The sequence below is a fragment of the Gymnogyps californianus genome, chromosome 3, assembly GCF_018139145.2.
Source record: "Gymnogyps californianus isolate 813 chromosome 3, ASM1813914v2, whole genome shotgun sequence".
Classification (NCBI taxonomy): Eukaryota; Metazoa; Chordata; class Aves; order Accipitriformes; family Cathartidae; genus Gymnogyps; species Gymnogyps californianus.
The window spans coordinates 47,417,550-47,441,377 of record NC_059473.1 but is presented as its reverse complement, the minus strand read 5'-3'; positions in this window follow the sequence as shown (position 1 = coordinate 47,441,377).

Sequence of the window (23,828 nt, the reverse complement as noted above, 5' to 3'; positions counted from 1 at the left end):
AGGCCTCCTGCTCATCTGATGTGTTTCCATAGCTTAGTGTCAGCACTTGCTGAAGAAAAAGCAATAATGAGTTTATGGCATTTCTTAGCTGTTTTATACCCAGAAAAAAAGCACCTCTTAATAGTATAAGATGCACTTGGCACTCCTAATTCTTGCCTAACTATGCATTACTCTCATATTCTTTCTGTTCACAGCACAATTTACTGTTAAGGTTCTTCTCCACATCCCACATCAAATCTTGCTTCCATCTGATCTTAACTTCGCCTAGCTTTAATAATCTGGGCTAAACCTTTTGTGTGTTCTGCATGTCTGGCTTATCTTGAATAGAATATTTACTTTTCTGTTCAAAACATTTTAGACCAACTCACCAGTTTCTGAAAAGGAATCTAGGAGTGTTGTTTTGTTCATGTTAGGGGAAAAAAAAAGACAATCTTTCATTTGAAAAGCTTAACTACCCCTGCTTTGGGGCAGAGACTTCAGATCTGGAGACAGGGGATGGAGAGGTAATTAGTTCATCAGTAATCCCCATAAAAGCACTGCCCAAAGTTGGTCGCCTCTTAGCAAAGCAGCAGTTTAATTCCTGGCAGAGATTTCTGCAGTCTTAGCAGTTACGTTCCCCAAGGACCCTGCCTGCACCAGCTCAAGCCAGGGAAGCTCAGCTGGAGGCAGAGCAAGACCTTTCCCAGCACTGCAGCTCAGCACCAGCTGCAGCTTGAGCATTTGAAATAAGAATGAAGGAAGAAAACTTCTCCCATCTGTGCTCCAAACAACTCAACTGCTGGGCCCAGCCTGCCTGGAGAAGACCAATTTGTAGTCAAACCGGATAAAAATTAGACCTGGGGATATAAATTGGACCAAGGACTGTAGGAAGGGGTGAGGAGACTAGCATGGATAGAGGTTAGTAAGGAGAGGGTGTGGAGACTAGCTGGGACAAGGAGCCATGGCTGGGTGAGAGACTAGTGCTGCAGAAGGGAAAATAAAGCTTCATCCTCCATCAGCACAGTAAGGGCTGAGACCTTGTCTTCCCAGATATACTTATTACCTGCTCCCAAACTCCTCTTGAGTTGTTCAGAGCCTCTCCTTGACTGCCTGGGGTGTAGGGCGTACCACTGCTAAACAGCGAGAAATCCTTCTCTCTCCCCTTGGTCCACGCTGGGAGCTGTCCTTCCAGGGCTCTGTTAAATGCTGCCAGATCAGAAGCTGATAGATGAGAGCCAGCAGCCAGGGCTACCTGGAGTCAGTGATTCCTGGCATCAGCCTACCTACGGTCTGGAAACAGTTTCCTACGGCAGCCAGGAACCATCTGAAAATCATTGCACTTGCAAATCTTCCAAAGTAATCTCTGCTATAATTTTCATGTCTCCACAATGAATTGTAAGATCCTACCTTTATTTCTCTTCTGTTCCTCATAAGCCATTTTCTTGCAGGTTTGCCTAGATATTTGACCAAAAAGACATTCTAGCCAATTAAAAAAATATGCAGGTGTATTTAAATCCATTGGAACAACCTCTTTTCTTCGTGACTCTAGTGTTCATTCAAGAAGAACAGACTTGAGAGACCTCGACTCACTTTTTAATGGCCAGGCTTTCCAGTGCGCTCTCCCAGTAAGAGGGTACACAACACTGTGGTCTCAAAGCAGCTGGCGGCAAACGACACGATCTTCCGTATTTCTCCTGTACTGCAGCACAAGACAGACATACAGCAATAATTACTTTAAAGTTGTGCAGGAGTGACTACAGACATGCCAGCTGTTATCTTAGATAAAATTTCTTGATATTTGCTAATTTCAGATCAAAATATGTAACAATAAGATTTTCTAGATGAGTCATACGGAGGTACAAGATGTCGGTCTTATCTCAAAGTCTTTTATGCATTGTGGTTAAAAACTGTGTCCCAATAACACCGCTATAAACCCCACAAAAGGGGTAAACTTCAGAGCCTTCCTTCAGTACAATGATGTTTAACTATGCAACAATCATACTAAACTTATTAAAAATTTCTTTTATTTTTTTCTGGTAAGTCTGACACCTGTTCTCCTATATATAGGAAAATATTTCTCACAAACATTGGATTTTATAGCCCTGTGAGACGTCAGTTAAAACTGGCATGGATGCTCTGATGCCAGGAAATGTCAATTCCCTGAAAGTGGTTGAGGTGGGAAGGGACCTCTGGAGATCATCTGGTCCAACACCCATGCTCAAGCAGGGTCAGCTAGGGCAGGTTGCCCAGGACTGCGTCCAGTCAGGTTTTGAATATCTCTAAGCCTGGAGACTCCACAACCTGTCTGGTCAACCTGTGCCAGTGCTCAGTCACCCTCACAGTAAAAAAGTGTTTCCTGATGTTCAGAAGGGACCTCCTGTGATTCAGTTTGTGCCCATTGCCTCTGTCCTGTCACTGGGCACCACTGAGAAAAGCCTGGCTCCATCTTTTTTGCTACCCTCATCAGATATTTATATATATTGATAAGATCCTCCGAGTCTTCTGTTCTCCAAGCTGAACAGTCCCAGCTCTCTCAGCCTTTCCTCATCTGTCAGATGTTCCATATCCATAACCATCTTAGTGGACCTTCACTGGTCTCACGCCAGTAATGTCCATGTCTCTCTCGTACTGGAGAGCTCAGAGCTGAACCCGTCACTCCAGGTGTGGCATCACCAGTGCTGAGGAGAGGGGAAGGATCACCTCCCTTGACCTGCTGGTAATGCTCTTTCTCTTCCATTGTCATAAAAGACAATGATTGACAGTTGCCACTATTACTATAACTGGTAACATGGTAGCTAGCATGATGTCCTGTCCTGTAGGCTGGCAGTCTACAGTTTGGCCATTGGTGTGTCCCATATCCTAGAGGAGAATGTATGTAATGGGTACGTTGAGTAGCCTCCATTTAAATCTACTTGTCAAATACACCATACGATGGTGTAGCGTAGAGACACCACCAGCACAAGTTGTGAGGAGATGGGGGAACAGAGAATGCAAAATGCTTTTGGCATAGTTCTTGGATTCAGTCCTTGCTTTTAACTGGACAAAAGAAATTTGTTTTTTTTATCTCCATGTGGTCTCTGCCAGCCTGCAGCTATGACAGGCAATACTTTTCCTCTCCTCATCTTTCCTCTTTGGATGACCCAGGTGAGGGATGCTGTCAACAAAAGCTGATGGGCTGAAGCTGATGTGAGCCAGGAAGAAAGGAAATAGTAGGACAGAGAAAGGCTCTCTGATTACAGAAAAAAAGTTTTCCCTCACTGAGGAAATTACGCCCTTTACCTGCATGTCTGCATAAAGGATTTTGTTTAGTGGCTGCTGATGGAGGGACAAACAAACACATCCCTCTCAATCAGTCAGAAAACACAAGTGGGCAGGATCTGCCAGAGAGGTAAATTCTTCTTTCTGAAACCAGAGAGGAAAGTATGGCATTTTGGAAAGGAGGATTCACTGTGACTTTTATCAGTAGATATTTTTATATTCCTCTGGGTGCCCAGCAGCTCTGGACTTTGGGAAGGGCAGAAAGGAGGACTGAGGTAGCAAGATCTGGCACCAGTGCCCAGAGGTGGGACATGCTCTGTGGTAGCACAAAGCGGGCACCAAGAGGGGAGATCTCAGGATTTTGCCAACAGAGGGCAATGGTGGCCCTGGGCTGGCTGCCCAGGATGGCACACGATGGAGATGTCTCACTGTGCACCCACAAGGGACTTGGCTGTCAAAATGGGGTGGCTCAACCACCTCTCACTCTCTCCAGCACAAAAAGAAAAGGCTTCCTGGAAACACAGTCATGGGGGGACCATATTACCCTGCCACAGAACTGCACACATTGATGTCCAAGCTGAATTTGAGCACACAGGTAGCATGTACCACCTCCAACCAGCAGCATGTACCACCTTCATCCTCCTGAGTGTTAGCTGGTAGGGCATGGGTGAAGCCTGCATTAGCTCGGCAAAGTCTCCAAGAGATGGGATGTTCTTCCATCCAACTGCATGGCAGAGTCAGCCCAGGAAGCCACCCAACCACCACCTACCCAGTGCATAAACTCCCAAGTGAGATTCCTACCAGACAGTTATATCCCAGAGTGCCACATGAGCCTGGGAAGGGAAATTCCCAGCTGGTTGCCCTGCATGGGGTTGATGTCAGAGGGTTTAGCACAGTTCAGCACTTCCTGGAAAGCATCTCCCGCTGCTTGGATGCTCTGCAGGGGAACTGGCTGGCGGAGCTGGTGGGAGAGGTGAGCACGTAACCCTGCAGCCCCAAGCCCACACCTGGTGGCCATCTGATGATATGTCCCTCTCAACCTTGCCCTTCCCAATGCCGCTCCATCGGACATCAAGGTAGAGACTAGTGTGTCTGGGAGCATGAGCATGACCCTGGCTGCCAATGTGCTGAGCGACGCAGCACCCGTGCCCATGTGGTGATGCCAAGCGAGCATCCAGGAAAGCTTAACGAGGAAAGTCCCAGCTTTGGAGGCACCCTGACCATCCAACCAATTCAGTGCAGCGCGGAGGTGAGTTATTTGCTCACAAAGGCCATGGCAGCTTTTATTTTCCTTTGTGAGCACAGACCAGAGGGAAAAAAAGAGTTAAACAGATTGTCCTGGAAGCTAAAGGGTGGTTTGAATGTGATAATAACCAGAAGAAACATTGGAGAGGCTGAGAGAGGTACAACAGCCCTCCTAGTACTTTCCCATCTTGTTTTGTACAGTGACTTCTATCAGAAACTGAGAGATGAGTTTGATCATCCATCCATGCAGGGTGAGCCTGGCAATGCTTTTTATAACCGCACAAACTGCCTGTCACCAGGATCTGAGCTCAGATAATCACCCCACTGCCCCTCTCCCTTTCCTAGGAGTGTCTCTTGCAAAATGGACTGAGAATTTCTGAATTGATTTTAGATCTGATCTTTGCACCATGGAGCTGATAGCACCTGTTCCTTGGATGTCCACATTTGAGCTAGCTGGGAAGTCTCTTGGAGGTTGCTTTGATGCCAGGAAATGTCAATTCCCTGAAAGCAAAATGCTCTGCAGAACAGAGAGATTTTCACGAACCATCTTGCAGAATGCAGACAGCTTTTTGAGCCTGGCCCAACAGGCCTGGCAACCTGTCTTAGTCCCGTGATGTCACACCCCAGGGACTAAGCTCAGGGACCCCTGGTCATTCTGATTAGTTCAAAGGCATCTGGAAACCCCAGGTAACCGAGGGGCAAGGGCGTTCATAGAGCTTCCAGGTGGAGCTTTGTTTCTAAATTTTCTAAATGTTGTTATCAGAATTGTTTTGCATTATTTTTTCCCTAGAATTTTACACTGACAGGAGATTTCAGTGCTTTTGCTTTCAGTTCTGTAATGGGACAAGGTACTTCTCCAGAGGAAACTCTGATTTTTGACCTGTGATCTAGGTGCAGTGGTGCTTTCAACTCAAGCAACCCAGAGCGCTGGGCACTGAAAGCTCACATCTGGGTGCTGCTTACATTTGGATTGGTTTCCTGATCAGTTTGCAATATGGATGTACAGCTCAAATTATTCAAAGACTACCACTGCTCTTCCATCATTTTCCCACACTTTCTCGCTTTTTATCTCCTCACTTCTTCTGTGCCAGAAAATACCTAGAGCAAATAAACATAAGGTTGGCATTTGAGGGCTAAACCGTACATGTCTTACTACCATCCCAATCCGCTTCCACAACACATGGGCAAAGATGCTATCTGGGAAAGCATCCTTCAGGTGCCAATTTGCTGGAAAAGCAGCTTTTCTTATGACCCTGTCTGCATGAGGGACCTATTCAGTACCTCTGTCAGAGAAATTATTTAGTAGTTTCCAGCTTGCCTTCCTGTTAGCTTGACAACAGCAAAGTGTTTACCAATTTGAAATAGAAATCTTTTCTGCATGATGCACTTGCATTCTGCACCGTGTATAATAATGTATAGGAGAATAAGCTACACTTGGGAGCACGGCTCTTCTGGCTCAGTAGCATCTCACACTCGCTTTGCACAGAGGTTAATTACTGCTATGGGGAAAGTGCAGATCAGGAAAGGTTGACTCTGAAAATGACACGATGTCCTTCCATATTTTCTGCACTAGTTCTCTGTGTATTGTTTGTGTGCTTTTGAGAAGTAAAATTACATTTTCTTGTAGTTCCTAGACCTCATGGGAGTCAGGCCAGGACTTCTGCTTATATCTACAGCTCACGGCAGAGGCCCCACAGCTGGTGTGGTGCTCCCACCAGTGCAGCATGGCTGATGCCCTCAGAAACAGCAGCATGAGGTTGTGAGCTGCTGGTGCCTCTGCTGCGGTGCACGGGAACGGGTAGCACAGCCAGCAAGGGCTCCCACCCTGCTGGTTGTGTTGTGTGAGGAGGCAGGTATCCCAGCTTCTGCTTCACGTCATGGGGTCGGGGATTACGTGCAGAGAAAGTATCCTTTTAGTAACCCGCTCTTTACTATCTGTGTTACCGCAGCACCTAAAAGCTACAGCCACAGAGCGCGGACTACTTGTGCAAGGAAAAGTACATTCCTTCAACTTGTAAACTAAGAGCATGTGGTTGCTGTTTGTGTAAGATTTGCAAGCGAGAAAGTCTCAAGATACTATTTTAATTCAGTCTTTTCTCAGAGGAGGATCCTTTTTTGAGCATAAAGCAGTAACATTTCTGCTCTGCTAGGTAAATCAACCCAGAACTTCACTGCCCTCAGTGCAGATGGTTTATTATGACCCACCCTAATGGTATCCTGGTCTGGGTATTAATCATAGAATCATAGAATCATAGAATCATAGAATGGTGTGGGTTGGAAGGGACCTTTAAAGGTCATCTAGTCCAAACTCCCTGCAATGAGTAGGGATATCTTCAACTAGATCAGGTTGCTCAGAGCCCCATCCAGCCTGACCTTGAATGTTTCCAGGGATGGGATGTCTACAACCTCTCTGGGCAACTTGTTCCATAAATAAAACATCTTCATGAGATGTTTTATTTTCCAATACATTAGGAGTTATCGCATGGCAACCTACCTTCTAAGAGTAAAACAAATGTTTTCCTGGGCAAAGCAAACCTGGCTCTCCATGTCATTTGTGTATAAGGCCCCTGTTGCTTAGTATCCCTTGCAAACTATGGAGCTGAGGGTTAGCGCAGGAGAGTCACAAGCTCGGAGTGTCAAATCCCAACCCCTGCCCTCAGCAGGCATGAAGAGCAGCCAAAGATCTCCATCTTTGGCAGGCCCTCCACCCAGCAGGCACCATGTGAGCCATGAGCCTTGTTTCCTGCACCACTTGTCGGCAACTTCGTGGCTGCCCAGTTGCACCACCTGCCTCACGGTCAGAGCCCATGAATCTGCCTCTCTTCAGCCCTTACCCCTCACTACATTTTCCAGCTCTGATCCTTGCTGGGGAACAGCAGCCATCAGCAGAGAGGCTGCATCCAGGAGCATCCAAGATGCTCCACTCACACATGTCACTGCTTTGTGTTGGAGGTGGGAATGCAAGCGTGGTGGAAGAACTGTGCTTTGTATCATTTAAAAATGGTTTTAATATAACACTGGAGAAGGTGCAATCAAAGACTGAACCTGCATGAGCAGGAAGATGGACTAAATGAGTAATTTGGTCCATCTCTGATTTGTTTCATGTTTTCTCAAGCATTTTTAAAAGCCACTCCCTGCACTTGTCTTTCCTCCAGATGCCAGTGCATTCACCTCCTCGTTCTTGCCTCTGAACTGGAACATAACAGCTGACAAAGAGCAGCGATTGCTTTGGAGGAGCCAGAAAAGACCACTATTCCTGCTGTGGTTCCAGTTTTTTGCCATGCGAGATGTACCACAGAACAGCGTCTTCACACCCTGTCCTTGGGATACACTGATGAATGTAAGAGCTGGAGGTGAGTGGGACAGAAAACATCTCTAAAAATCAGGCCTATAGGCAACCTCTCCAATCCCCTGAAGAAAAACACAAAGCAACAGGACTTCCTTTTGGCATAAGGAATGAAGGTGAATGGTAGCTGGTTGACTGAAGATACCAGTATGCTAGCGAATATTTCAGATGAGTCGTGCCTTTAAAAGCAGCTATGCAGTCAGAGGATGACTAAAAAAAAAAATACCAGGATGGGCCTGGTATTCTGGAGCAGAAGTAAATTTCAGAGCCTGTGGAAAGACTGGAAGTCTAGAAAAGAAGAGAGACATCATCACTCTATATCATGAAAGTGAGAGGACTCCAGTATCTGGCTCTGTAAGGATGAAACAACCACAGCTGAATCCTTTTCCAGGAGAGGCTTTCTGCTCTGATGACTAAGGCACAGTATAGATAGGTAGCCTGGTGACTCTACCCAGCTTTGCTGCAGATTTGGGTGTAATGGTGTAATCTAGAAGGAGGAAATAATGTTTCTCTATGGAATACTTTGCATTCTACTGATATCAAAATCCAAGGACTGTAACTATGATCCGCTCCAGAGAAATCTTTTATATATGTTGCCAGCATAAGCCAGCATGGTATCATCCTGTTATTCTGCACTGTTATTTCAGGTGATGGAGTGATGGCAGTTGGAGAATTCATTATTAAAAATTCATCGACACTTCTTTTCCCCTCCTCTCCCGCTTCACATCTTCTATTTGTACTTCCCCAGTCTTGGAAAGCAGAGCTGTTCGAGGAAGATTCTCCTCTTCACATTTACCCACTGAGACAGCTGACCCACAGAGCACAATTCATGCTCCTGTCCAGCCCATCCCAAACAGCCCCTTAAGGAAAAGGATCTCCTTCTGCCTTCAGGCCAGTTCTAACTTTGCTGTCAGGGGTGCCCGCAATATAGCCTGTCATGGTAAACTAGTTCTTACCATTTACGTAAATGCTCTCTAATGGAGTTTGGTGCAATACATACCCGCACAGTGCCGTAGTGCAGATGGGGTTTTATGCTTCCTCCATAGGACTAGTTCTAGTCTCTTGTCCTGGTAATAGCTGCATTATTCATTTCCTGCAGTAACCAAAAGAGCAGAGACTGGTGGATCTAGCCACTTCATTTAACTCTGTGAGGAGGAAGATTTTTGATAAGGAGGGCCTTGAGACTGCTGCTTTTGCTACTTTAAGAAAAAGGTTTGCCGTCCCAAATCCACACTGTGAGCACCAAAAATCTGGGGTACATTTTGCGTGCCTTCCTCACTGAACAGGACAGCCATCACCAAAGGCTGGGAGTGGGCACCTTCTGTTTACACGGTTGGCAGAGCTGGGATTTCTGAATGACAGAGCCCTACCTCAGAGGGAAATTACCTGAAATACTGAATTATGTGTAGAGGCTGCAAAACTCGTCCCCTGTCACCAAACAAAAGAAATGACTCACAATCTGGGCATTACACGGCTGGCTTCTCAGAGTGCTGCTTTTAGTGCACAAGTCACATTATAAGACACTGAGATCACAGGATCAGACCATGAGGTCTATCATGTGAAGTCTCCTAGACTAAACCATGAGGTTGTGTAAGTCAGGGGCACTCCACTGATGGAAATGAAATCTCACTGACTTGCACCGTCTGAACAGCTGAAATGACGGCCCTGCAGCAGTCAGCACATAATAGTTCAGGGGGAGGATGTATACAATACAGTAATATACCTGGCTATGAAGCTGCAGTCATTTTGTTGCTCGGTTGCTTCTTGCTACATGCTCAGAGACAGTGCTGATGGCCCCTGAGCTGGGCTGGGCACAGCTGGGGATGGAGAGGTGCAGTGGCTCTCAGCCAGCCATGCTTTTCCCCTGCTCCTGGAGGCAAAGCAATGCACAGCAGCAGCCCAGCCGGCTGGAGGCAGCTCTTACGGGTGCCCTGTGGTAGCCACATGTGCCCAGCCATGTCCCAGGGAGGAGATGGGGGTGCACTGTGCACCAGAACCCTGCCTCGCATTGCTGCACACGCGGGCACCTGCAAGAAGGGCAGCAGTGTTTCTGTAAAACCTGCCTCAACAGTTTTGCACCAGTCAGGCATTCCCATCACCAGGTGGTTTAAAGGCAGTAAATGCCACTCGGACACCAAGTGTTCATTTTGATAGGGCTGATTTCCAGCAGTGAGGACAACAGGTCTCGGCTAGCAAAACCCCTGCCTCGTCAACATGCCTGCAGCCCATTTGGGCAATGGCACCCCAAGAGAGAAACGTGGCATTTCCCAGCCAGTGCCTCCGGGGCTGAGCAGGGCTATGGGCGCAGAGCACATGCTGAACGCACCGACTTTCCCAGCCCGTTGGTCCCAAGGTGCATTTCTCTGTGTACTGTTCCCTGGACTCGCAGACCACCTCTGGTCCCTAAACTCTCCCTGCTGTCTTCACTGGGAAGACATGAAAAAAAAAGTACTCTAGGGACTAGCATGCTTTAAAAATGGAAGTGCCCAAAAATGGCTACTCAGACCGCTCTCCCTGTGCAGCTCTTTAAAATTACACCCGGGCATCACATACACCATGAGAGTAGGGGAAGGATGATCTTTCCTGAATTTGGCTTTTTTTGTGAATAAGGTATTTCTTCCACCCCAAGAGACTGGGGAAAGGTGATTGCTGTAGCTACGTCCTTTCCACAGCGTAAAACAGACCAGAAGCTGTTCTCTAGCCCTGAGGCACATCTCCATGGCTGAACTGCTGAAATTTCTGGCCCCTTTCCCACTCCCCACTTTGGATGGGTGGCCACATCTAAACTACCCCCCGGGAACAGCCTCTGTTAGATATCATCCTGGGAGACTGGTAGCTTGCACAGGTTGAAAGTGTGTGGGCAGCCATGGAGTCAGAGCTTCGACCCGTGCCTTGCCCCTGCCTGCTGGAGCAGGCACAGGCTGTGGCTTTTTGCTCTTCCAACCCTGGGACTAGCAGAGACATCACATGCCGTATTCAGGCAGTTTACTCTGGGCTCTCCAATAGACTTGGATGCCTGGTGCGGGCTTCCTAATTCCAAAAGAGCAATGCAGTGGTTGTTCAGCTGCATGGAGATTACCCCAACGTCTCTCCATGATCCACAAGGGATAGGGCTGGCAGTTTCACTCAGGTGGGTGGACCACCTGTGATCCTGCAGCCCTCTTACAGGTGGCTTTATGCCCTGATGCATTTTTATGAAAGAAGGAATAAAAAATTAATTAAGCAAAATTCTTGTCCTCGTCCCAACATCCGAAACTCCCAAGAAACATTCTCCTAGAGTCTAAAGAAAAAATAAGGCGTAAAAGGTTATAAACCTTTAAATCTGAGTTTTGACTGTAGGAGGCCAAAAACTAGCCAGGCTGGAGCAGTTGGGAAGCCCTGCAGCCCTCAGAGAAAACAGCACAAAGCTCACGTTCCCTCTACTGTACCGGAGCTGCCTTTTGACACTGTTTTCGGGAACTTGCCAGCTCATTTTCTAACTTGTTTGTGAGACATCAACAGCCTCAAATTACAGCAGTCTGAACAGCCCAGTAAATATTTACACAAACCTGCTGGTGATGGTTTGAGCTGACATGCGTTACCTTTTGTGTTGGGGGGAGGCTATATTTACAGCCAACCAGCTAATGAACATGATCCCAGCCATGGTTTAATACAGATGGCTCTTTCAGCGTTTGCGGCTTTCAAGTTACAGGGAGCACAAACTTCAATAGCCTTCGTTAGAAGGCTCCGTCTCAGCTCTCTCCGTTTTGTTTACAACCAGTCTCTCTTTGTGCAGTCAAGGGTTGACTAACATTCAGCTGTTTGCATCCAGCAATGCATTTGTGTAGGACGGGGGTTGTTTCTCATCTTTTTTTCCTTTCTTTTCTTTTTTTTTTTTTTTGGACACTGATGGTTTTTATTTTGAGTTTACAATACAGGCAATTTTTGCAATGTAGATTTATTTTCATTTGAGTGGCATTTCTCCAGGCTGTCTCCCAGAGACGCACCAGGGCTGGAGCGTGGCATGGAGGGAGTGTGGAAGGCGGCAGGAAGCAGCACCCATCCATGGGGTACAGCTGTGGGGCACAGCTGTGGGGCTCAGTGGAGGGTGGGGAGCTCTGCTCCAGCTGCCACTTAGACCAGTCACCCACCCCTTCCCAGGGCCACCCCTCAGAGACACATTTTATCGGCATCCAGGTCTCACCAGTGGCTCTGGCTGGATTCCAGACTGCCCGAAGGAAGATGACTAAGGATCTTGTAGTTTATGCTATCAATAGTTATTGTAACAGGACACTTTTTATATTTTCTTTATTAGCCATCATCTAAACCATTGGCTGAAGATCCCTCAGGTTTTTGCAGCTCTACATCAAAGAAATATTTTAGATAAATGAGATGGAAAGCTAAGAGGGTGAGGAAACTAATGAAGGAAATCTAGACTCATTCTGACAATTCATTTGCTGTGGTTGGCTACGGTGGAAGCACAGAAAACATTTTTTTTCCCTGACAGCACACCTATGAAACCCCAGACTGTAAGAAGCTCACTGAATCAAGACTACCTGTACTCAGAGAGTCAGCACTGCCCAGTAGCAAGCAGTTTGACAAATTCTCTGTGGTTGAGATAAACTAATTTTAGACCAGACCATATAATGCCACAGCAGTAAACCTACCCTCCTCTAAAAGTAAATGCAGGTGAGGAATTCTGACTGGTGTGACACAGCTGGTCTTCAAAACATTTCTTGTATTGTGCAGGGACGTTATGTGCTGATGGAATCCAACGTGGCAGACAAAATCCCACCAAACCAAAGACAAAACTCAGTTTTCAAATCACAGCATTCATATGGAGACCTCTCTTGGCAGTAGGTCTGATGAAGCTTAGAAAAACTATTTGCTCCAAGTATCTCTCCTGGGGCAGAACAAAGGTACCAGCATCCTAAAGATACAGTATCTGGCCTTTGCAAGCTTGGGCATGGGAGTTCCCTCACAGGTCTGGTGAAAATACAATAAACAGATAGCTCAGACAGATCTGTTACCACATATAGCTGATCTGGAATCATTAATGGAAAAGATGGTCTTCCCTGCAGGAGAAGAAATGGCCAGTTCTTAAATGGATGGCTGCTCTTTACCTCCCAAACAAGAAGCTCTTCACACTGAAAGTATCACCATTTCATTGCTATCATGGGATGGGAGCACCTGGTATTCCCAGTGGTGGAGCAGGATCCCATGGTGTCGGCAACTGCCCTTCACTTTTGGAGGAAAGACATAGAAAAGGCAGGTGACACAGGGGCTGGAATAGGAACTGGATTTCAATCTGCCCTTTCTGATAAAGGTCAGATCTGTTCTTTCAAGCTCCACACTGGACCATACTCCAATATCTATACTGAACTTTTTGCTCCATCAAATCTGTACCCGGGATGGTTACATAGGATGAATATTACAGCTCATGGAAGCAGCATCATTTAGCTAATGTTTGCAGAGAAGAAAAGCCTTGGAAACAACAAAGCTGCTTAGTGGTCTTTTGACAAAACATTTGTTACCAGAACACAGTTTGTCAAGAGCTGTTCCCAGAATAACACAGTCGCTGGCAAATATCTTAAAACAAAATTTTTGAGGGGAAAATTTTTTTGAAATCAGTATATTTTAAGTGAAAGATTTGGAGTTTAAGATTCTGGTAAATTTACAGAAAGGAAAAAGGCTGATTAAAATAAAATATTACCAAATGTTGTAAGGAAACTATTGGTTCCAAATGGAGTTCGTTATTTTTTCCCATCTTTGCTTGCTCACAAATGTTCAGCTTCATGTTTTCATTTACCTTGGTTAGGAAACACCAAATCTTGAGATCTCTCATGGAATAAGAAGCATGTCTTTGCGCCAGGCCTCCTACAGCTACATGTGTCTATGTACAAGACTGCCTGCTTCACATTTCCCTCTGCCCTTTGTGTGTTATTTGTCTGCTTCAATTATAAATACTCCAGGATAGACAACTTATCTCTGTGTACATCTGCCTGACACCTGCCACGGTCTTTTCCTTGCCTCTGGATGTTCTTCCACAACAGTGATAATTCAATGATACATGAGAATGAAGTCTCTCTGAAAGGAAAGTATGTGGTCCTGGGAGACCATGTCACTTATGCTCACTTCTGTTTGCCAAAAGGAATCGATTCCTGGTTTTGGAAGGGAGATGGTGATTGTGGCTGCTCATCTGAATTTGGGGTGGATGCAGCGATATCCTGGAAGAAGGCTTCCAAATGCTTTTGAAGGATTGCATCCAGTGAGACATTGGTGTGGATGGGTGCTATGGAGAGGACAGCAGGGCTGTGGTGAGGAGACAGGACTGCACTAGAAGATGCTCTTTCAGCATTTTTCTCACTCCACTGTTGTTTTTCCCCTTTGGTTGATGGTGTAACTGGATGACAACTTCCCACTGTGCTTGATTTTCTCAGATTTTGCTTTTCTGAAGAAATGTCCCATTTTGTGAAATCTCTAACTTGCTGACTTTCTCCTGCCTCTGGGGTTGTAATAGAGGGTCTCTGGTCACTCCAACATCCTTCCCTGGACTCTCCCTGCCATGGATTGCTTGTTGGCCACCCAGGCAGGCTAGGGCGTGCATGGGAGATATGTACCTGAGTATTCACCCAGGCTGTACCTAGATGTGTCACTCAGATGTATTGATTTTAGAATTACTGAAGAAACTGCTTGTGAACTGGAAAGTCCCCTCTCAGTCTTTGGGAAGAGCCCTGTGTTACTAGGCAAGCAGTTCCTGGCATGAAACTAAGTAGAAATTTCCTGGTTTTGGACAATTCTAATACCTCATTCTAATGACATCGGATGCAATGCACTAGGTCTTCTTCATGTGTCTCTGAAAGTGGTCAAAGGTCATAAAGGAGATAATGCATCTCCTGCAAGGATCTGTGCAAGGACCAACCTCAACCAGTGTAGGTCTGCTATGGAAGCCGTAAGCCACTTCTGCTCCCATTCAAGTGTTGCTATGGAGGGGCTGTGACCCAAACTCGCTGCATTGGGGCTACTCTGTTAGCCAGGTCTGGAAGAAGAAAAGGGAAAGAAATCAGAGCTTAAAGCAGCCCTAAGAGCACTACTGAGCCAGGCCAAAGCTCAGCCTGTCCCACACAATAGCAAGCACAAAGACCTGGTGACTGAGTATCACACTTTTTCCATGAACAGAATTGAATGTTTATGCAGGGATATCCTTACTCCTACTTCCGAATATAATTGTTCAGCATATTATAAACTTGTGGAGTAATCTAGGGTGGAAGAATTCTGCTCATAGTGTAAAACAAAAAATAACTCAAGTATAATCAATGCATTGACACAAAGATAAAAATCATGCAAGGGTAGAACAGGGTGTTAATATATGTTATCCTATAAATAGAGCAACATCACTTAAAACTCAAGGATATTTTGACATTTGTTTTTATTCTTCCACATAATCTCCTTCTACAGAATTTGGACAGAACTGCTCCAAATTTTTTACCAACTCTTTAATTCATCTTCATCACCACGTACAAAACAAGCCACTGAAGAGGGAACGTACTGAACCACAGCGATGACAATTCTGCTTTGGCTGAGCTGAAATGGACAACATGCCTGTCCCAGATGGCTTCAAAAAGAATACGTTCTGATTAAGGAGCAGTGGGAACATTTTCCAAGGACATTTGGGTGCCTTTTATAGATTTATAAAGCAGATGCTGCTCCTTAAAAGCATCTGCCTCCCAGACCTTTTTTTCCCCTATACTCAGTCATACAGTAGGGATTAAACTTCTGTGAAAGGGTAACTCCCTCATGGTTTCATATACATGCTAAGCCCAGTTTTACTACCTTCACAATGAACGATACTCTTGCTGAAGAGATTAAAGAGGAGGGGGGTGGCTCCTCACCCCACAGAGGATCTGGGAATGGGGGGATGCCAGGGAAGAGTGAGATCTGGTGGGCAGGACTCTCCTGTAGGCATAAATAGTACCTAGGCTCCATCTGTTGACAGGAGAGGTACTGCTCAAAATTCCCTACCACTGTAGCAGGACTTCTGTTGCTCATTTTATGAGATCCATTATTTTCTGTATCTGATTGGGCTGTGTCCTTAGTTTGAGATGAAGTAACTATCCATCTAGCCAGCTAACTAGCTATTGAAATGTGTGGGTATTAAACGTCACTGCAGAGTGTCTGGAGAAAGGTCTGCTGTGCAGCAGCAAGTACCCTGTTGAGATCACTTCCAGCACACAGACCATGAGACTGGAGTGGTTCCTCAGGGGCTGCTTGGTACACTGGCCTGGAGGGAACCTCTAAGCAATCATGGAAAGCCAAGTCGGTCTTCTCATGAAGATACTTAACTCCTGTATGGCACAGTACATCTGTAGCTTCTCAAAGCACGTAAATGTTGCTGTCTCTGTTTTCCTTGGACACATCAACTTTTTGTTGTCTGGGGATTTACATTGCAGTGCAAAGCAGAGTGGGTCAGCCAGGGGTCCAAGATGATAACCAGTAATGCCTCATGAGCCCTGCAGGATCAGGGTGCAGTGCAAGAGGTCAGAGAGAACCAGCTTGTAGCAACAGCCACGGGATAAGCAGGGCTGCAACTCCCCATTGTACAGCCCAAAGCAGCTCACACAGCTCTTTCTGGTGATGGAAGAGCGAGGTTTGGGTCCTCCTTGGTGCCGGAGCAGAGCTTGGGGCAGAATATACCACGTGAGGAAACTTCTCATCCCTGGGGATCCTGCCTGCAGCCACCCTCCCTGGGGTGGCCAAGGGACTGGCGAGCAGTGCGAGAGCATCACAGGAGTCAGCATCACAGCACACGTGGAGTAACTTGAGTTAAGGTAGTAGGAACCAAGGCACGAAGAGTGCAGGGCCACAGAGCAGATCACTTTGGAAGACGGGTTAAAGATTTCCCATCCTGCCCACCAAGGCACATATTACCTTCCCATTTGTGTGCTTCAACTGGGAAAGCACAGCTTGCAGGGCCCATCATTTGCAGTGCAGCATGCACCAGCCTTTCATCTCCAGAACGTGGCTGCGCTTGCTGAGACTACTGAGAACTCACTGGGAACCGAGACTCGGTGATGACAGCTTCCCACGGGCACTTGTCAGGCACAGGCACATTGCTGTGTATTTATGGACACAAGTGTGGGTCTCGGCTCAGGAAGGACCCAGAACTGCTGTGGCGGGGAGGCTCAGTGCTTGGCAGAGTGCATCGGAGAGACTGAAATAGCGTCTGTCGGTGCCCAGCTTCTGCCTGGCTGCGTCGATCTAGCAATTGCTCCTGTTCTGAACATCAGGCATGCGTACGGAGATCCTCGTACCCTTGGATTTCAAATAGACTGGGAGTGTCGACTCTCTCAAAAGAAGAAAATGCTGTAAATATAATAGTCTTTCTGCTCTAAAAGTCACACAGAAAACCATGCAAGCATCTGTATTTAATCTGCACATCAGTCTCACAGGCTGATTAAAACAAAAAAAAAATAAAACCCTAAAATAAATACCATTGCTTTGCCTGAAGAATATTCATATGATCAAAGAGTGGATGTTTAAGTCAAGTGCAGGGATCAAATGGTACCAAATTCCAGAGTATAACTGGCAGCTTGGGACGATCCAGTTTTACTTCTCCAGGAAAACTTTTTGTTCCTTTCCCAGTCCTACTACTCAACCAGCAGAAAAAGATGTGCAGCTCCTCTCAGTGCCTCTTTACTCAGCAAGAGAGCAAATTTAGCTGTTTGATCCCACCTCAGAGCTACTGGGTTCATTCCCACTTCTGCAGAGACCTCCCTTGTGAGTTTACGTGTTGCAGTTGGGCTCTGCGGCTGTCGGGGATGGTGCCCTGCTGCGGTGCAATGCCACACTTCGGAGAGGCTGCGTCCCGTTCGGGAGCAGCAGGGCTGGTTATGCCACACGAATGCTGCTCTAGCACTCCCTGCGCCCTGTGGTACCGGCTCCGGTTTCTCTGTGCTATAGACACAACACAGGTCAGAGGGACGTTCCCCAGAACAAGGCACAGCTCCACAGGAGAGCAAACTGACGACCTTACCCTGAACACCACTGTTTCCTACCTCTAAAAACCAGATGTATTTATACTTCCACCTCCCAAGGTGGCTCTGGGACATTTTCTGAGGTGGTTGTTGGCTCTGAATGGGCTGTTTCTGAACGGTCCATTTAAACTAACATACACCTATGGGAGTTCCTACTATCAACGTACTCTAGCCAAGGCCGATAGTAGCTTGCAATAACTACCCATGGGATATGGCACAGCTCTCTTCCCAGAAAAATATTCCTTGCCTCTCCCAGCTTTTCACCCTTGACTTACCACCAACCCTCACACATGCACGAATTCCAGTTAGAGATGATTATTCACCTTCAAACTACAAGGAAGCACTACCTGTGAAAACTGGTGCCTTCAAGGCAGTGGTGGGTGCTGTTGGTAGGACACCTTGCAGCTACCTGTGGTGGTGCTTGGTAGATGCAGAAAGCCTGGGGGCACACTCAGCCTGCTGTGCCAGATGGAGGTTACTTTTTCCTCCTGTACAAGGCAAATATCTTTTTTTTTTTTTTGTCCTTTTTTTTTTTGGAGTGGGGAGGAGGTGGGTGTGCCTCCTGCAGTTTTTTCTTTGATAGTTGAATTTGACACACTTGAAGCAAGAAAGTCAGTTTCTTTTGCAGTTCCACTTCTTACAGCCATATCCCAACCTTATCCCCATAGCCTTCCCACGCACTGTTGTTTCACTGGCACCTCCTAGGTTAAGACAACTTCCGAGGAGCTGACCTCAAAATGTGACTGCAAGGAGGTCACTACTTTTCTCTGTGCTTCTTTCAGTCTCACCTCTCCAAAAACTACAACCTCTGATGTTTCCACCATAAACTCCTTGGGGCAGGAACAAGCTCCTATTCTTTGCACAGCATCGGGCAACACAGGGCCAGGGCCACCTGGGACGGCTGTCTGCAACGCAACACAAATGATGGAGGTTTCACTACCAGGGCAAGAGGGCAGAGTTTCGCTCTGCGCATTCAGGATCTCAGGTCTGGTGTTGTGGTGCTCAGCGAGCAGCTCGGAGCTGTGGATGAGGCGATTAATCTAACTCCCGCTGAAGACAAGAGGACTGCTGTCACAGATGATGGGAGCAGGAGTAGGAACTTGCTGAGTCCAGGGGATTCCCTTCCCTTCCTGGACCTCCCTCCCCTCCTTCATCCAGGCGGCAGCAGCACATTTTTATGAATTGGAAAAGTCCCAGGGCAGCCCGGTCTCCAGCTCCTGCCATCCCCGTGGCTCAGTGTACAGTACAGAGGAGGAAGAGGTCACGGAGGGAAGGGGGCCATGGGCTGCTGACACACAAAGCACTGCAAATTTCCATCCGCCCGGGGCTCGCCAAAAGGAACTGCCCAAATCGGGAAGTTGGGCAATGTGTGGAAATGCGCTTCCCCTCCCTCCGTGCTTCTGAATAGAGTTGTCACAACTTTTTATTTTTAAAGCCCTTCATTTTCTCCCTGCTCCATCCAAGGCACCCCTTCCTCTCCAGGGGAGAAATAGCAAGGTGTGTGGGAACTCTGCAACCTTGAAGCCACCAGAATAGGCTGAATTCAGGAAAGTCAGTCATCCCTCTCCTGCAGGATGCAGAGAGCAGAGAACTCAGCCCCCAGGTGCTGCTCAGGTCCCTTCCTACAGCGGGGCTGCTGTTCCCAGCACATATAAAAGCTACTCTTACCAGGTACAGTCAAGCCCCTGCTCATTAATGGCTAGAGTGAACTGTTGCATGCCAACTTCAAACATTTGTCTTCCATCTGTCCTGGAACAGGAGCAGTATCTTTCCCAAGGGTCTGCAGGAGCAGGAATAAGGAAGGGTCTGGTCAGAGCTGCAGAAACCCACATTCAAATTCCTGTGTTGCTGGGTCTGGGGCAAAGTTTTTTTCTCTTAGACCATTCCTGACAGGAGAAATCAGAGATTTATAGCTGGACTTCCCACTACCACCATCAGCATCATAACTGACCATGAGCAAACAAAATGAGAGGCTCCCCCTTCCTCCCTGCCACCACCACGGTCACAGTGTTGCATAGCTACAGGGACAGGAAAATTCCCATCTGAAGGTATTTTACAGATGAGGAAAGACAAGAGGTTGAAAAGGGAAAGCTAAACCTAAGCCTTCTTGGTTAGTTGTGCCATGCTGGTTGTCTCTTCCCAGAGGAGTGGGGCACAGGATGGTCTCACTCCTGGGAGAAGACCATGAATAGAAAACTAGCAGGAGCAACAGACTGTTTTCAAAAGCATCAGCTGGAAAGGTTTGAAAGTGAACATGGATCTTGTCTCCCTCAAAACCTCTGGGAACCTCTCCTACCCGCCCAGACCTCAGCCCCTGCCCTTCAGAACATCCCGAGCAAACAACCGAGCTTTCCTGTGCAGTGAGTCACGGGATGGAGCACAATAGGGAACACGAAGCAATGGATCAGGAAATGTTCCATGTAAGATGGGGGGAGGAGGAAAGCAGGGCAAAAGTGAGCGGAAGGTAGAGAGAAAAGCATCAAGTAGTGCGGAGAAACACTGACTCAACCAGAGAGAGAACAGAAGAGCCTGCGCAGCGATAATAACTGAGAGCAATGGAAATGCAGTGGGAAGCGTTGAGGTGCTGCAATGGAGTGACAGAGGACAGTGGGAGAGCTGTAATAAAATGCTGTGAGGCTTTTGTAAGCACAGGGTGAAGGCACTCAGCACAGATCCAGGGTGCGACAGGGCTGGTTAGATGAGCACTTGCCAGGGCAGCAGGGCAGCCAGCAGGCAGGCAGGGCAGCTCGCTGGCTGCTGTGAAGCATCAGGCAGATTCCTTGGTAGGGAGTTGGCTGAGCACTACCCATAGCAAGGATGGGTATTTTTTTCTGAATGCTTTCAAAACTAGTGATTCCACTTCAGGCATTGATGGACACTGTCAAAGAAGGGCATCAGAAGCTTGGTGTTGGCCAAGCGAGCAGCAAGCTGGACGGTGTGCCATTCTGCTCAGTACTGCTGTCTCATCCTCCCAACCTGTCTGCCACATCGTGCGTGTCTGTGTGCTTTATTCACCTGACGTGTCTGGTTTCCAACAGCCAGACCTTCAGCCACAGCAAATCAGCGCCGCTTTGCTGAAATCCATGGGCCTACAGAGCTATTCCAGTTCACCCAGGACGCGGCCTCTGGAGTGCAAACTACCGAGAGGAAGGGCTGTCTTTGTTCCATATCTGTATCCTGATTAGTACACTCTGACCTGACCCCTGACTTGGTCTCTAAATGCAGCTGAAGTACAAATAATAGTGTTGTTGGATTAGTTATCAGCAGTTCACTCAGGGATGCACAAAAGTCTTCTGGACTTTGCCCTTTTGCTTTAAAACAAATGCATGTCAAGCAGGGATCACTGATAACTGCAGTGTTGCTGCTACTGTGATGATGTCCAGTGCTGCAATGCAGCTGCAGTCACTGCGGCACCGTCATCATAAAAAATCAACCCCACACAATTTCAGTCCCACCATGGGGATAAGTGGCAGAATAAACCCAAGGAAAATAACAGCTGTTAGCAGTTAAAAGCAAAAATAATTACAGTCCAGTACAGTAAACTTTTCTAATTATCTCTTTCTCATTCGTAGTTTTTCCTAAAATACAAATTCAAAACCACAGTTTGTTGAATTTTGGCAAATGATTACATTTGTGGATTTGGGCTTTTAATCCCAAATTTGCTGCATGTTTTTCATACCTAGTTTGTACCAAGGTAGGTCCAGTGACACACAGGGAGCTGCTGTCAGGTCGCACCAGGACAGCTCAAGTAGCGACCACATCCTTCTGGATCACCCGAGGTGATGCTAGCTTTTGCAACCAGGCAGTGGCACAGTGGAATCAGCAAGTGTGTAAACCTAGGGCTGCGGCTGGTGAGTCTGGCACTAAGAGGTGAACAACCTCAACTCACCCCCGTTTGCCCCCGCTGCAGCACTGGGAGCCATTCTCTGGTTGCCCTCAGGGCCACGGGCCGCCCCCCAGCAAACCTCCGCTCAGCCCCAGCGGGGAATTTGCAGCCCTTTGTGCTAAGACCCAATTCCCTCACTGGTGTTCGGGGAGTGCGGGCTTTCCACAAGGCCAAAACAGAGGAAAAGGAGGGAAGAGCCCAAGCAGAACCATGTTTAAGCGATAAATCTGGCTCCATATTGCTCCAAGTGAAGGTATTTGGAACTGGGAGTTGTGGTTCAAGCCCATCTCTAATTCCCTTACAAATACGTGACACAATCTGACGAGTCTTTCATGTTAAACACCAGTCTAAGGGCTTTCATTTAATGGCTTTTCTTTCCCGCTCACAGCTCCCTCTCATCTCTGCAGCTTTTCACTGTGCAGTGCCAGAGCCATAAAGATCTTACTATAAAGGGGCCCCCCAGCCTTTATCTTGCATATCACGACATCATGATTCAAATGTTACAGTGCTGCAACACAAATGTAACATCAATGTACATCCCATAACAGGCCCTAATCCGTCCCAGATTTGGTTCAGTGCTCACTTGCTCAGATCTCCTTGGACCACACATTGTGTGCCACTGTTTGTATTCAGCATAAACGAAGCATCAGTGTGGAAATCTCATCAGAACGACAGCAGTATGGTCAGATCAAGAGGAGCTAGCAGGAAGCCACTCTGTATCTTTTCAGAAGACTTGCCAATGAGCGCATTTTATACTCATGGTACCTACCTCCTAGGCGCTGGAGCTCAGTTGGGAAATGCATCAGCTGCACCTCCAGGCCAGCCCAAGAGCACGGCGCAGCGGTGGCTATGCCCCCAGCCGCCACCGAGGGATGCCGGGCCTCGTGTGGGGTGGCTGGGTCGTGCCACCGGCCTCAGCGGCCTCTGGAAGTTCTCACAGGCTTGGCCTGAGCTGACCCTGCTGCTGCTTCAGCCACCTGTGTGCCCTGGGCCGGACCCATCCCTGCTGAGCAGCAGCAGGTGCCTCAGGGCTCAGCGCCGCCTTCCTGGGCACCTGGGAGGCACCCTCTATTCATCCGCCATCTGAACCCCTTTTCCAAATTGTGCGGGTTGCTAAACGGTCCTTTTGACATGAGTGAGCTGAGAGTCATTCCCAGGTGACCTCTTTCTTGTCCTTACCTTTTTTGTTAATTATAAGGAAACCAATAACAGTCAGGACATCTCCTTCTGCATTCTCATGCGCTGTTCATTTTACTGGGAGAAAAACTCATTCTGTGCAAAATATTACAAAGACAAGACGAACATCAGGTCTATATTAATATTTAAATCAACGAGTATTACAGAGCAAGGAAATAAAATGAAAAAACACAACAACAAACCCTCCAAACCATCTTGATCACAGCTGCTGTGAAAGCCACTCAGCAGTGCTGGAAAGCTTCCTCCCGTCCAAGTACTGATCGCTGGAAACATTCCCTGCTCATGACATTGTTTTGAAAGGGTAAATGCTTTGAAAATACAATAGACTGAACATTTTTTCTTTCTTTTCTTCTTCCCCCTTTTCGGCTAAATGGAGTTGGACAGATGGGTTTTTTTAATTAAACAACATGAAGTCCACAGTATAGCTATATGTTGCAATATATGGTTATATATAAGGTCCTCCCCTGCATGTTTAGTACTCAGGCAATATACAGTATTACTAAGATAAATCTAGGACAACTGTATTATTCTCCTGTGGCTTTGAGATGACACTGTATGTGGTTTGCTCCATCCAACAAGAGAAGAAAACCATGTGTTTGAGCAACAACATGCTGAATCAGGGAGGCTTATGTTATTGTTATGAATAAGAAATTGTGTTGTGGAAATACAGCCTGGAGACCCTCATTCCCTCCTGGTAGTTTCTTGCACACTACGCACTTGCATAACTCCTTGTCTTAAAACGTTGTATGTGTGATCCCAAAGGCCCTGGAAGCTTTGGGGCAATCATGGGCTTGCTAATGTTGGTTTTGCAAACATCATGCAAAGCTGGCTGTTTGGTATGTTTTTCACACAAAACTGGATAAAACAAACTGAGTTTATCTGATGTCAGATATTGGCAGATTTA